We start from the raw sequence: 13,555 nt of genomic DNA on the forward strand, positions 1-13,555 counted from the left end.
GCCAAGACTCACAAAAACATGTATAGAGTTTATTCCCCCCCCCCCCCCCCCGCCTATTTTAGGTTTGAATATTTGATGAGATCTTTAATGCAGTGTACCACTTAAACTGCCTATTATTATAATACGCAAATATATGTTCATAATGCTCCGAATACAAGATGTAAACTCGGAACTTGGCCAACCAAAGAAAATAATGGAGAAGGTTCCCCTCACAGAGAGCAAAGATCGATATCTTGAATATATGACTTTTGCTCCAAAATAAAATTATAAATCAAATAACTAAAGATTTCTGTCATCAGAAGTTGGAAATACAGCTTGTCATACGCAAGAATAATTATAGATCCCTGATCACGAATGAAAACTTGATCTTGCAACAAAATAAAATTATTTCTCAAAATACATGAGATTCGTAGTACAAAACGCATGTGGCACTACATTCGTAACTTAACTGTTCTGAAAAATAAAGAAAATACTCGTGCTGATAAAAGTCATAGATTAAGCTGCACTTGTCGACCACTGAAGTTCTATAACTGTACCACACTTTGCAAGGCAGAATGGACCCTCAAATTAATCATTTCCACATATTAATTACCTGAATTACTCATTAAAATTACACATAATGTGCTTATTGACTCTACTCACCATGCACTAAAAATGTGTAAAGATTTGATCTATAACATTGCAAAACACGTGTGGACACAATTTGTGATACTTCTTACATCTTAAAGTGCACTTTTACTAAAAATAATGTAATATTTGTACACAAGATACAGTGTTATTTCTCGTCTAAACTACCTGTACTTTTTGTCAGATAACTCGTCTTAGTTTGGCTACAACTGATGTCAAAATCAGACATTATATTGACCCGCCATGCTATGGTATCAACTTTATCTTTCAGTACAAAGCGTTTGACATCCTCTTCCAACAAATACTGGAGACTACACGACACTTCACCTCCTGTACATCGTCATATTACACCAAAATTGTAACAAATTTCTCCGTGCATCATTATTTTTACAGGAAATTGTAATAAATTACCCCATACGTGGCAAATACATTGTGGTTTGTGTTGGTGCAATAATGGTCAGTTGGTATGATTGACTGCCATTACTGAGATACCACTGGGTGGTGCAGTCATTGTCACTGATACTAACAATGGAGTCTCTAATATACCCTCTTGTCCGCAGTCAGTTACATAACTGTAAGAGTACAGACTATTTAAAATAATCACATTTCCACATAACATTGTGATAGGAGCAGCATGTGGAACCACACACACACGCACACACACGACACACAAACGTACCATGTGTGTTTGCTTGTTGTCTAACACTGACGAGAGGTTCAGCTGTAACTCAAATTGCTCAACGAAACTCCTTTTTTCATGTGATCTAACTATGTATATTCACTCATCATTTAGAAAGAAATTTAGAATTTCATTGACTCTTTTGCTGAATGGTACAAATCTGGCATAGTACTGTCAGAAACTGACAACAACAACGACTACATCAACTCTCTGCAACTCGTATAAAACCAACCACAATCTGAGGCCTCATACAGTCCCTTGGACAGATGAATGGGACTTACCGCTGAATTTTAAATTGTTGCAGGTTTAATTTATCTTTATTTACATTGAGGAATTTAACATTCATAAAGTTTTAAGTATGACAGTATATTCTGCATAAAAGAATGACATGTCTAAGAGAGAGATTTTTGTTAAACAAAATTTACATATACTAAATATCGTAAGATTTGGTTTTTAACAATGATACAAGAAATATGCAAATTACGAATAAAATTATATAGTTACTCCCCCGTGCAAATGTTCTAATGTCGAAATACTATTGGTTTAGAGGTTGTGTTGAAGACTGTGAATGCTTTAACTGTTTACTTTTTGAACAATTGACTCTGCTGTTTACAAAATTTTATAGAAACTTATATTTGAAAATACTTCGTACTGTTGTCGTTGTTGTGTTCAGTCCTGAGACTGGCTTGATGCAGCTCTCCATGCTACTCTATCCTGTGCAAGCTTCTTCATCTCCCAGTACCTACTGCAACCTACATCCATCTGAATCTGCTTAGTGTATTCATCTCTTGGTCTCCCTCTACGACTTTTACCCTCCGCGCTGCCCTCGAATGCTAAATCTGTGATCCCTTGATGCCTCAGAACATGTCCTGCCACCCAGTCCTTTCTTCTTGTCAAGTTGTGCCACAAACACATCTTCTCCCCAATTCTATTCAGTACCTCCTCATTAGTTACGTGATCTACCCATATAATCTTCAGCATTCTTCTGTAGCACCACATTTCTAAAGCTAATATTCTGTTCTTGTCCAAACTATTTATCGTCCATGTTTCACTTCCATACATGGCTACACTCCATACAAATACTTTCAGAAACGACTTCCTGACACTTAAATCTATACTCGATGTTAACAAATTTCTCTTCGCCAGAAACTCTTTCCTTGCCATTGCCAGTCTACATTTTATATCCTCTCAACTTCGACCATCATCAGTTATTTTGCTCCCCAAATAGCAAAACTCCTTTACTACTTTAAGTGTCTCATTTCCTAATCTAATTCCCTCATCATCACCCGACTTAATTCGACTACATTCCATTATCCTCGTTTTGCTTTTGTTGATGTTCATCTTATATCCTCCTTTCAAGACACTGTCCATTCCGTCAACTGTTCTTCCAAGTCTTTTGCTGCCTCTGACAGAATTACCATGTCATTGGCGAACCTCAAAGTTTTTATTTCTTATCCATGGACTTTAATACCTACTCCAAATTTTTCTTTTGTTTCCTTTACTGCTTGCTCAATATACAGATTGAATAACATCGGGGACAGGCTACAACCCTGTCTCACTCCCTTCCCAACCACTGCTTCCCTTTCATGCCCCTCGACTCTTGTAACTGACATCTGGTTTCTGTACAAATTGTAAATAGCATTTCGCTCCCTGTATTTTACCCCTGCCACCTTCAGAATTTGAAAGAGAGTATTCCAGTCAACATTGTCAAACGCTTACTCTAAGTCTACAAATGCTAGAAACGTAGGTTTGCCTTTCCGTAATCTTTCTTCTAAGATAAGTCGTATGGTCAGTATCGCCTCACGTGTTCCAACATTTCTGCAGAATCCAAACTGATCTTCGCCGAGGTTGGCTTCTACCAGTTTTTCCATTCGTCTGTAAAGAATTCGCGTTAGTATTTTGCAGCTGTGACTTATTAAACTGATAGTTCGGTAATTTTCACATCTGTCGACACCTGCTTTCTTTGGAATTGGAATTATATATTTTCTTGAAGTCAAAGGGTATTTCTCATACATCTTGCTCACCAGATGGTTTAAAATTTTTAACTTTTTAGCTTCGTACTAGATAACAAAATTACATTAGGCCTACGTGAACTAACTTTTGTTTGCCTGGAACTGAAACTATTGAATTGACTGAAGAGAAACAAATCTGGACAAAGTTTGAGTTTGTACAATTGTAATTTGCATAAGGAGAGAGATGATGAGTTTCGTCTTGTGCAGGTTATTATATTACTTCAGACGATGTTAAAGATTGATTAATATGTTGAAAGAAAGAAAGAATCTTACATATGCAACAACACAATAAAAATCACGATATTTCGCGTACTTCTCGAGAAGGCTGAGTGCCAGTTTCTTTATGAATTTTCTTTTAGCGGCAATGCTGATCACTGTTCTTTCCTCAAGGCTGCTGGTGTCACCTCTGACACAGACTTTTTTGTTGCAAGGCCATTTGTTGCTACTGTATCTTCACGTCTGTTGATGGTGTCGGTCCTCTCGATATTCCAGTAAGTGTAATTCCGTTGCTTTCATCTCGTAGCGCTATGCTCTCTGCAGCCTTGTCACGACTGCAGAGATGTGGTACACATCTCATTCGCTCAGCAGAATGCTCAGTATCAGTGCACACTAAGTGCAAGTCCAGTACAACCTACATCTACGTCTTCATACGTACTCTGCAATCCACCGTCCAGGGCGTGAGGGTACCCTGTGTCACTGGCCACTCAGTTTCCTGCTCCACTCGCAGATAGGGCAAGGGAAAAACGGTTGTCTGTCTGTCTCCGGTGGTCCTTACTCAAAATGTACATTGGCAATAGTAGGGTCGCTCTACAATCAGCTTCAAATGCCGGTTCTCTAGATTTTCTCGTAAAGAAAATAGCCTTCTCTCCAGGCAATCCCATTTGAATTCGTGAAGCATGTGACTAAAACTTGTGTATTGGTCAAACCTACCGGTAACAAATCTAGCAGCCCACCTTTGAAATGCTTCTATATCTTCCTCTAATCTGATCTGGTGGAAATCCCAAGCACTAGAGCAGTACTCGAAAATAGGGCGCACTAGTATTGTTTATGTAGTTTCCTTTACAGATGAACTACACTTTCCTAAAATTCTCGCAGTGAACCTACGTCAACCATTTGCCTTCCCTACTACCAACCTGGCATGCTTATTCCATTGCACATAGATTTGCAAGAGATACGAAACTGGCCATTAAAATTGCTACACCAAGAAGAAATGCAGATGATGAACGGGTATTCATTGGACAAATATTTTATACTAGAACTGAGATATGATTACATTTTCACGCAATGTGAGTGCATAGATCCTGAGAAATCAGTACTCAGAACAACCACCTCTGGCCGTAATAACGGCCTTGATACGCCTGGGCATTGAGTCAAACAGAGCTTGGATGGCGTGTACAGGTACAGCTGCCCATGTACCTTCAACACGATACCACAGTTCATCAAGAGTAGTGGCTGGCGTATTATGACGAGCCAGTTTCTCGGCCACCATTGACCAGACGTTTTCAGTTGGTGAGAGATATGGAGAATGTGCTGGCCAGGGCAGCAGTCGAACATTTTGTGTATCCAGAATGGCCCGTACACGACCTGCAACATGCGGTCGTGCATTATCCTGCTAAAATGTATGGTTCCGCAGGGATCAAATGAAGGATAGAGCCACGGGTCGTAACACATATGAAATGTAACGTCCACTGTTCAAAGCGCCGTCAATGCGAACAAGAGGTGACCGAGACGTGTAACCAATGGCACCCCATACCATCACGCCGGGTGATACGCCAGTATGGTGATGACGAATACACGCTTCCAATGTGCGTTCACCGCGATGTCGCCAAACACGGATGCGACCATCGTGATGCTGTAAACAGAATCTGGATTCAGCAGAAAAAATGACGTTTTGCCAATCGTGCACCCAGGTTCGTCGTCGAGTACATCATCGCAGGCGCTTCTCTCTGTGATGAAGCGTCAGGGGTAACCGCAGCCATGGTCTCCGAGCTGATAGTCCATGCTGCTGCAGACGTCGTCGAACTGTTCGTGCCAATAGCTGTTGTCTTGCAAATGTCCCCATCTGTTGACTCTGGGATCGAGACGTGGCTGCACGATCCGTTACAGACATGCGGATAAATTGCCTGTCATCTCGAGTGCTACTGATAGGAGGCCATTGAGATCCACCACGGCGTTCCGTATTACCCTCCTGAAGCTACCGATTCCATATTCTGCTAACAGTCATTAGATCTCGACCAACGCGAGCAGCCATGTCGCCATACGATAAACCGCAATCGCGATAAGCTACAATCCGACCTTGATCAAAGTCGGAAACGTGATGGTACGCATTTCTCCTCCTTACACGAGGCATCACAACTACGTTTCACCAGGCAACTCCGGTCAACTGCTGTTTGTGTATGAGAAATCGGTTCGAAACTTTCCTCATGTCAGCACGTTGTAGGCGTCGCCACCGGCGCAACCTTGTGTGAATGCTCTGAACAGCTAATCATTTGCATACCACAGCATCTTCTTCCTGTCAGTTAAATTTCACGTCTGCAACACGTCATCTTCATGGTGCAGCAATTTTAATGGCCAGTAGTGTATTTAATCGATTTGGTTGTGTCAAGCTGCGCCCTGCCAATACTGTATTCAAACGTTACGCGACTGTTTTTTCCTATTCATCCACATCAACTTATATTAAGTTTTAACAGACTGTAGTGTAAGTTTGTTTCTATTGAATCATTGTATTGTTAGCTGTAGTCGGCAGTGAGGTGTTCTGATATCTGTCGAAGGTTGACTTGAGTTGCTATGTAAGACCATGTGAACTGCATTTTGAGTATTTTGGTCGTTATTTTGTAGTGTATGTATGCAGAGTCTCGCGGCGATAACATTGAATAAAATGTTCTCGGGTTTCCAACCGCATCAATTGCATAAAACTACATAAGCTTTCGGCCAAGCACTCCTTCGCCATTGTCAAGAGGTATGACTGCCAGCTAGCTCTTGGTGCGCCCTTATATACGTCACTGCCGGCAGCTAGCGTATGTGCCTGTGGTTCTGTCAGTGTGATCATGTGATGTATCTGACCCCAGGAATGTGTCAATAAAGTTTCCCCTTCCTGGGACAATGAATTCACGGTGTTCTTATTTTAATTTCCAGGAGTGTAGATACAGACGCAGTAGTAATTAGGTTACTCCATGGTGTGAGACAGATGCCCAAATTTCACTTGTCAGCTGCTTGCAGTGTTCTTCCACCTGTGCTTGAAAACTGACATCCCATGAACTCGCACAAGTCACTAAGGCTTTACGTCATCCTACCCATGGTATACTCGTCTTCCAGGATGCAAAATTATTCGCAATACGCAGAAACTGTCCCAAACTGTGGAAATATGCTCACAGCAGTCTCAGTCCCACTAAATCTTGGAGCCTGGAATCAGCATTATCAAGCTGCATGCTGCACACGTGTCTGTTGAGTCATCAGGCCAATATTGTCATTTAGATGAATAGGAAACAGTGTCTTATAATTTCTAAATGGTGTGACACACACACACACACACACACACACACACACACACACACACACACACACACACACACACAATGTCCCAAGCCTTTAGGATCAGAATTATAGAGGTAGTATGGTGGTCATGAAATAATTGTCAGAAATGAATGTTAAGTTTTTTAGTTGGCATAAACAACTTACACCCTATAGCACCGACTTAACTGATAACTGTTTTAAAGTAAAGACTGCTAGGGTCAATATATACATTAGAACTCTATGTAAAATTTTGTTGCAGCGTCTCATAATTGTTTACTTGACAGAGTCTTGAACCTGGGACCATGACCCTAGGGTTAATGCTCTTAGCTGAGCTAAGATGGCACAACTCACAGCCCACCGTACTGTATGCTTCAGCCGGTACCTCTCTCTCTTCCGAACTTCTGTGGTCTCCCCCGTAACTTGCAGTATTATCACTCGTGAAGATAAAATATTGCGGAGCAGTGGCTGGGACACAGCGTAGGGGAGTGTTCCGAGAATGAATCTCTTACTCTGCAGCAGAGTGTGTACTGGTTTGAAACTTCCTGGTGGCAGATTGAAACCCTTTGCCAGACTGGTACTCGAAATTGGAACCTTGCGCTTGAGAACTATGCTCTTGTAATCTGAGTCAGTACTATAGGTTGACTATATAGGTTGACTATTGGGTCAGAAACACACGAAGTTGCTGGGGCCAGAGAGTACGGGGCAAAGCCTAGACTGATACGTACTGTCTCTTTAATGAAGCGAGCTACAGCATTCCAAGTGGAGTTATTTACTAACAGGGTATGCCAGAGGAGAATCTATGTAGGTGCTTCATGCTTCATAGCATATGCATTCAGTTAGACAGCCAAATAGCTCTGAAATTTCTATCATTCCCGGAAGCGAGATCAAAATGCCACAGAATGCAAGACATCCCTTCTGAGGCTAGAGAAAAACAATAAGGTCAATCTGCTTTAGGTCCCTGTTCACTCGTGTGTGGATGATAATGTAAAAACTGATAAGATGTTCACGACTGGAGCAACAACCACATTTGTGGTACTGGAACCTATCCGAACTATTACCAGGGTCATGATAAAGAAGGACCAGAAGGTAGCACGTAGACCTTTGGACAAAGACCCAAAATAAAAGCATTTCAAGCTAATGATGTTAAAACCATGTTTGAGGAGTATTTCTCCAATCCTGGGCTTGGACAGGAGGCAGATTAAACTTGCTGTAAATTTGACTAACCGTGGGAACTTCAAGAAACATCTATACACGATGGTAATAGAGAAAAAAAACGAAGTATGTGGAGAGGTGGATGAAATCTCACCACATTTAATCATCCATTGCGAAGCACTGGAGGCCAAAAGACACAAATATTTCCGTCATTAGTTCCTGAAAAGACCTAGTAAAGATGTTACTACTGTTTAGATGTACTGGCTTGCATTAATGTAATGGCAGGGAGAGACACTGCACAGTAAAGTTAGTTTCGGTGTGGGTAATGGGGGCAAAATCAAATGCTGTTTTGACTCCCTGATTAAATAAAATCAATCGCCTGGGCCATCTAGGGTCGACTCATGAGCCTTCCGCCATGCTTCAATTCTATCACAACCCCTAGACTTTCGCTACGCTATTACTCTGCAGTATCCTTTCTTCCAGGAGTGCTGGTCACACGAAGTATGTGGGAGGACGTATTTGAAGTTTCAAAGGAAGCGAAGAGTGTTGTTGTTGTGGTATTCAGTCCTGAGACTGGTTTGATGCAACTGTCCATGCTACTCTATCCTGTGCAAGCTTCTTCATCTGCCAGTACTTACTGGAACCTACATCCTTCTGAATCTGTTTAGTGTATTCATCTCTTGGTCTACGATTTTTACCCTCCACGCTGCCCTCCAATGCTAAATTTGTGATCCCTTGATGCCTCAGAACATGTCCTACCAGCCGGTCCCTTCTTCTTGTCAAGTTGTGCCACAAACTTCTCTTCTCTCCAATTCTATTCAATACCTCCTCATTAGTTATGTGATATACCCATCTAATCTTCAGCATTCTTCTGTAGCACCACATTTCGAAAGCTTCTATTCTCTTCTTGTCCAAACTATTTATCGTCCATGATTCACTTCCATACATGGCTACACTCCATACAAATACTTTCAGAAACGACTTCCTGACACTTAAATCTATACTCGATGTTAACAAATTTCTCTTCGCCAGAAACTCTTTCCTTGCCATTGCCAATCTACATTTTATATCCTCTCAACTTCGACCATCATCAGTTATTTTGCTCCCCAAATAGCAAAACTCCTTTACTACTTTAAGTGTCTCATTCCCTAATCTAATTCCCTCAGCATCACCCGATTTAATTCGACAACATTCTCCTTTCAAGACACTATCCATTCCGTTCAACTGCTCGTCCACGTCGTTTGCTGTCTCTGACAGAATTACAATGTCATCGGCGAACCTCAAAGTTTTTATTTCTTCTCCATGGATTTTAATACCTACTCCAAATTTTTCTTTTGTTTCCTTTACTGCTTGCTCAATATACAGATTGAATAACATCGGGGACAGGCTACAACCCTGTCTCACTCCCTTCCCAACCACTGCTTCCCTTTCATGCCCCTCGACTCTTGTAACTGACATCTGGTTTCTGTACAAATTGTAAATAGCATTTCGCTCCCTGTATTTTACCCCTGCCACCTTCAGAATTTGAAAGAGAGTATTCCAGTCAACATTGTCAAACGCTTACTCTAAGTCTACAAATGCTAGAAACGTAGGTTTGCCTTTCCGTAATCTTTCTTCTAAGATAAGTCGTATGGTCAGTATCGCCTCACGTGTTCCAACATTTCTGCAGAATCCAAACTGATCTTCGCCGAGGTTGGCTTCTACCAGTTTTTCCATTCGTCTGTAAAGAATTCGCGTTAGTATTTTGCAGCTGTGACTTATTAAACTGATAGTTCGGTAATTTTCACATCTGTCGACACCTGCTTTCTTTGGAATTGGAATTATATATTTTCTTGAAGTCAAAGGGTATTTCTCATACATCTTGCTCACCAGATGGTTTAAAATTTTTAACTTTTTAGCTTCGTACTAGATAACAAAATTACATTAGGCCTACGTGAACTAACTTTTGTTTGCCTGGAACTGAAACTATTGAATTGACTGAAGAGAAACAAATCTGGACAAAGTTTGAGTTTGTACAATTGTAATTTGCATAAGGAGAGAGATGATGAGTTTCGTCTTGTGCAGGTTATTATATTACTTCAGACGATGTTAAAGATTGATTAATATGTTGAAAGAAAGAAAGAATCTTACATATGCAACAACACAATAAAAATCACGATATTTCGCGTACTTCTCGAGAAGGCTGAGTGCCAGTTTCTTTATGAATTTTCTTTTAGCGGCAATGCTGATCACTGTTCTTTCCTCAAGGCTGCTGGTGTCACCTCTGACACAGACTTTTTTGTTGCAAGGCCATTTGTTGCTACTGTATCTTCACGTCTGTTGATGGTGTCGGTCCTCTCGATATTCCAGTAAGTGTAATTCCGTTGCTTTCATCTCGTAGCGCTATGCTCTCTGCAGCCTTGTCACGACTGCAGAGATGTGGTACACATCTCATTCGCTCAGCAGAATGCTCAGTATCAGTGCACACTAAGTGCAAGTCCAGTACAACCTACATCTACGTCTTCATACGTACTCTGCAATCCACCGTCCAGGGCGTGAGGGTACCCTGTGTCACTGGCCACTCAGTTTCCTGCTCCACTCGCAGATAGGGCAAGGGAAAAACGGTTGTCTGTCTGTCTCCGGTGGTCCTTACTCAAAATGTACATTGGCAATAGTAGGGTCGCTCTACAATCAGCTTCAAATGCCGGTTCTCTAGATTTTCTCGTAAAGAAAATAGCCTTCTCTCCAGGCAATCCCATTTGAATTCGTGAAGCATGTGACTAAAACTTGTGTATTGGTCAAACCTACCGGTAACAAATCTAGCAGCCCACCTTTGAAATGCTTCTATATCTTCCTCTAATCTGATCTGGTGGAAATCCCAAGCACTAGAGCAGTACTCGAAAATAGGGCGCACTAGTATTGTTTATGTAGTTTCCTTTACAGATGAACTACACTTTCCTAAAATTCTCGCAGTGAACCTACGTCAACCATTTGCCTTCCCTACTACCAACCTGGCATGCTTATTCCATTGCACATAGATTTGCAAGAGATACGAAACTGGCCATTAAAATTGCTACACCAAGAAGAAATGCAGATGATGAACGGGTATTCATTGGACAAATATTTTATACTAGAACTGAGATATGATTACATTTTCACGCAATGTGAGTGCATAGATCCTGAGAAATCAGTACTCAGAACAACCACCTCTGGCCGTAATAACGGCCTTGATACGCCTGGGCATTGAGTCAAACAGAGCTTGGATGGCGTGTACAGGTACAGCTGCCCATGTACCTTCAACACGATACCACAGTTCATCAAGAGTAGTGGCTGGCGTATTATGACGAGCCAGTTTCTCGGCCACCATTGACCAGACGTTTTCAGTTGGTGAGAGATATGGAGAATGTGCTGGCCAGGGCAGCAGTCGAACATTTTGTGTATCCAGAATGGCCCGTACACGACCTGCAACATGCGGTCGTGCATTATCCTGCTAAAATGTATGGTTCCGCAGGGATCAAATGAAGGATAGAGCCACGGGTCGTAACACATATGAAATGTAACGTCCACTGTTCAAAGCGCCGTCAATGCGAACAAGAGGTGACCGAGACGTGTAACCAATGGCACCCCATACCATCACGCCGGGTGATACGCCAGTATGGTGATGACGAATACACGCTTCCAATGTGCGTTCACCGCGATGTCGCCAAACACGGATGCGACCATCGTGATGCTGTAAACAGAATCTGGATTCAGCAGAAAAAATGACGTTTTGCCAATCGTGCACCCAGGTTCGTCGTCGAGTACATCATCGCAGGCGCTTCTCTCTGTGATGAAGCGTCAGGGGTAACCGCAGCCATGGTCTCCGAGCTGATAGTCCATGCTGCTGCAGACGTCGTCGAACTGTTCGTGCCAATAGCTGTTGTCTTGCAAATGTCCCCATCTGTTGACTCTGGGATCGAGACGTGGCTGCACGATCCGTTACAGACATGCGGATAAATTGCCTGTCATCTCGAGTGCTACTGATAGGAGGCCATTGAGATCCACCACGGCGTTCCGTATTACCCTCCTGAAGCTACCGATTCCATATTCTGCTAACAGTCATTAGATCTCGACCAACGCGAGCAGCCATGTCGCCATACGATAAACCGCAATCGCGATAAGCTACAATCCGACCTTGATCAAAGTCGGAAACGTGATGGTACGCATTTCTCCTCCTTACACGAGGCATCACAACTACGTTTCACCAGGCAACTCCGGTCAACTGCTGTTTGTGTATGAGAAATCGGTTCGAAACTTTCCTCATGTCAGCACGTTGTAGGCGTCGCCACCGGCGCCAACCTTGTGTGAATGCTCTGAACAGCTAATCATTTGCATACCACAGCATCTTCTTCCTGTCAGTTAAATTTCACGTCTGCAACACGTCATCTTCATGGTGCAGCAATTTTAATGGCCAGTAGTGTATTTAATCGATTTGGTTGTGTCAAGCTGCGCCCTGCCAATACTGTATTCAAACGTTACGCGACTGTTTTTTCCTATTCATCCACATCAACTTATATTAAGTTTTAACAGACTGTAGTGTAAGTTTGTTTCTATTGAATCATTGTATTGTTAGCTGTAGTCGGCAGTGAGGTGTTCTGATATCTGTCGAAGGTTGACTTGAGTTGCTATGTAAGACCATGTGAACTGCATTTTGAGTATTTTGGTCGTTATTTTGTAGTGTATGTATGCAGAGTCTCGCGGCGATAACATTGAATAAAATGTTCTCGGGTTTCCAACCGCATCAATTGCATAAAACTACATAAGCTTTCGGCCAAGCACTCCTTCGCCATTGTCAAGAGGTATGACTGCCAGCTAGCTCTTGGTGCGCCCTTATATACGTCACTGCCGGCAGCTAGCGTATGTGCCTGTGGTTCTGTCAGTGTGATCATGTGATGTATCTGACCCCAGGAATGTGTCAATAAAGTTTCCCCTTCCTGGGACAATGAATTCACGGTGTTCTTATTTTAATTTCCAGGAGTGTAGATACAGACGCAGTAGTAATTAGGTTACTCCATGGTGTGAGACAGATGCCCAAATTTCACTTGTCAGCTGCTTGCAGTGTTCTTCCACCTGTGCTTGAAAACTGACATCCCATGAACTCGCACAAGTCACTAAGGCTTTACGTCATCCTACCCATGGTATACTCGTCTTCCAGGATGCAAAATTATTCGCAATACGCAGAAACTGTCCCAAACTGTGGAAATATGCTCACAGCAGTCTCAGTCCCACTAAATCTTGGAGCCTGGAATCAGCATTATCAAGCTGCATGCTGCACACGTGTCTGTTGAGTCATCAGGCCAATATTGTCATTTAGATGAATAGGAAACAGTGTCTTATAATTTCTAAATGGTGTGACACACACACACACACACACACACACACACACACACACACACACACAATGTCCCAAGCCTTTAGGATCAGAATTATAGAGGTAGTATGGTGGTCATGAAATAATTGTCAGAAATGAATGTTAAGTTTTTTAGTTGGCATAAACAACTTACACCCTATAGCACCGACTTAACTGATAACTGTTTTAAAGTAAAGACTGCTA

The 13,555-nt window shown here is 42.1% G+C and overlaps 1 protein-coding gene across 6 annotated transcripts in view; it reads left to right on the top strand.

Moving 5' to 3' along the window:
- The window catches only part of LOC126291418 (zinc finger protein 501-like), a 235,455-nt gene that overhangs the window by 188,806 nt on the left and 33,094 nt on the right, over positions 1-13,555 (top strand). The gene's annotated exons all lie outside the window — the stretch shown is intronic.

This window comes from Schistocerca gregaria, chromosome 9 (genome assembly GCF_023897955.1).
Source record: "Schistocerca gregaria isolate iqSchGreg1 chromosome 9, iqSchGreg1.2, whole genome shotgun sequence".
NCBI classification, from domain to species: Eukaryota; Metazoa; Arthropoda; class Insecta; order Orthoptera; family Acrididae; genus Schistocerca; species Schistocerca gregaria.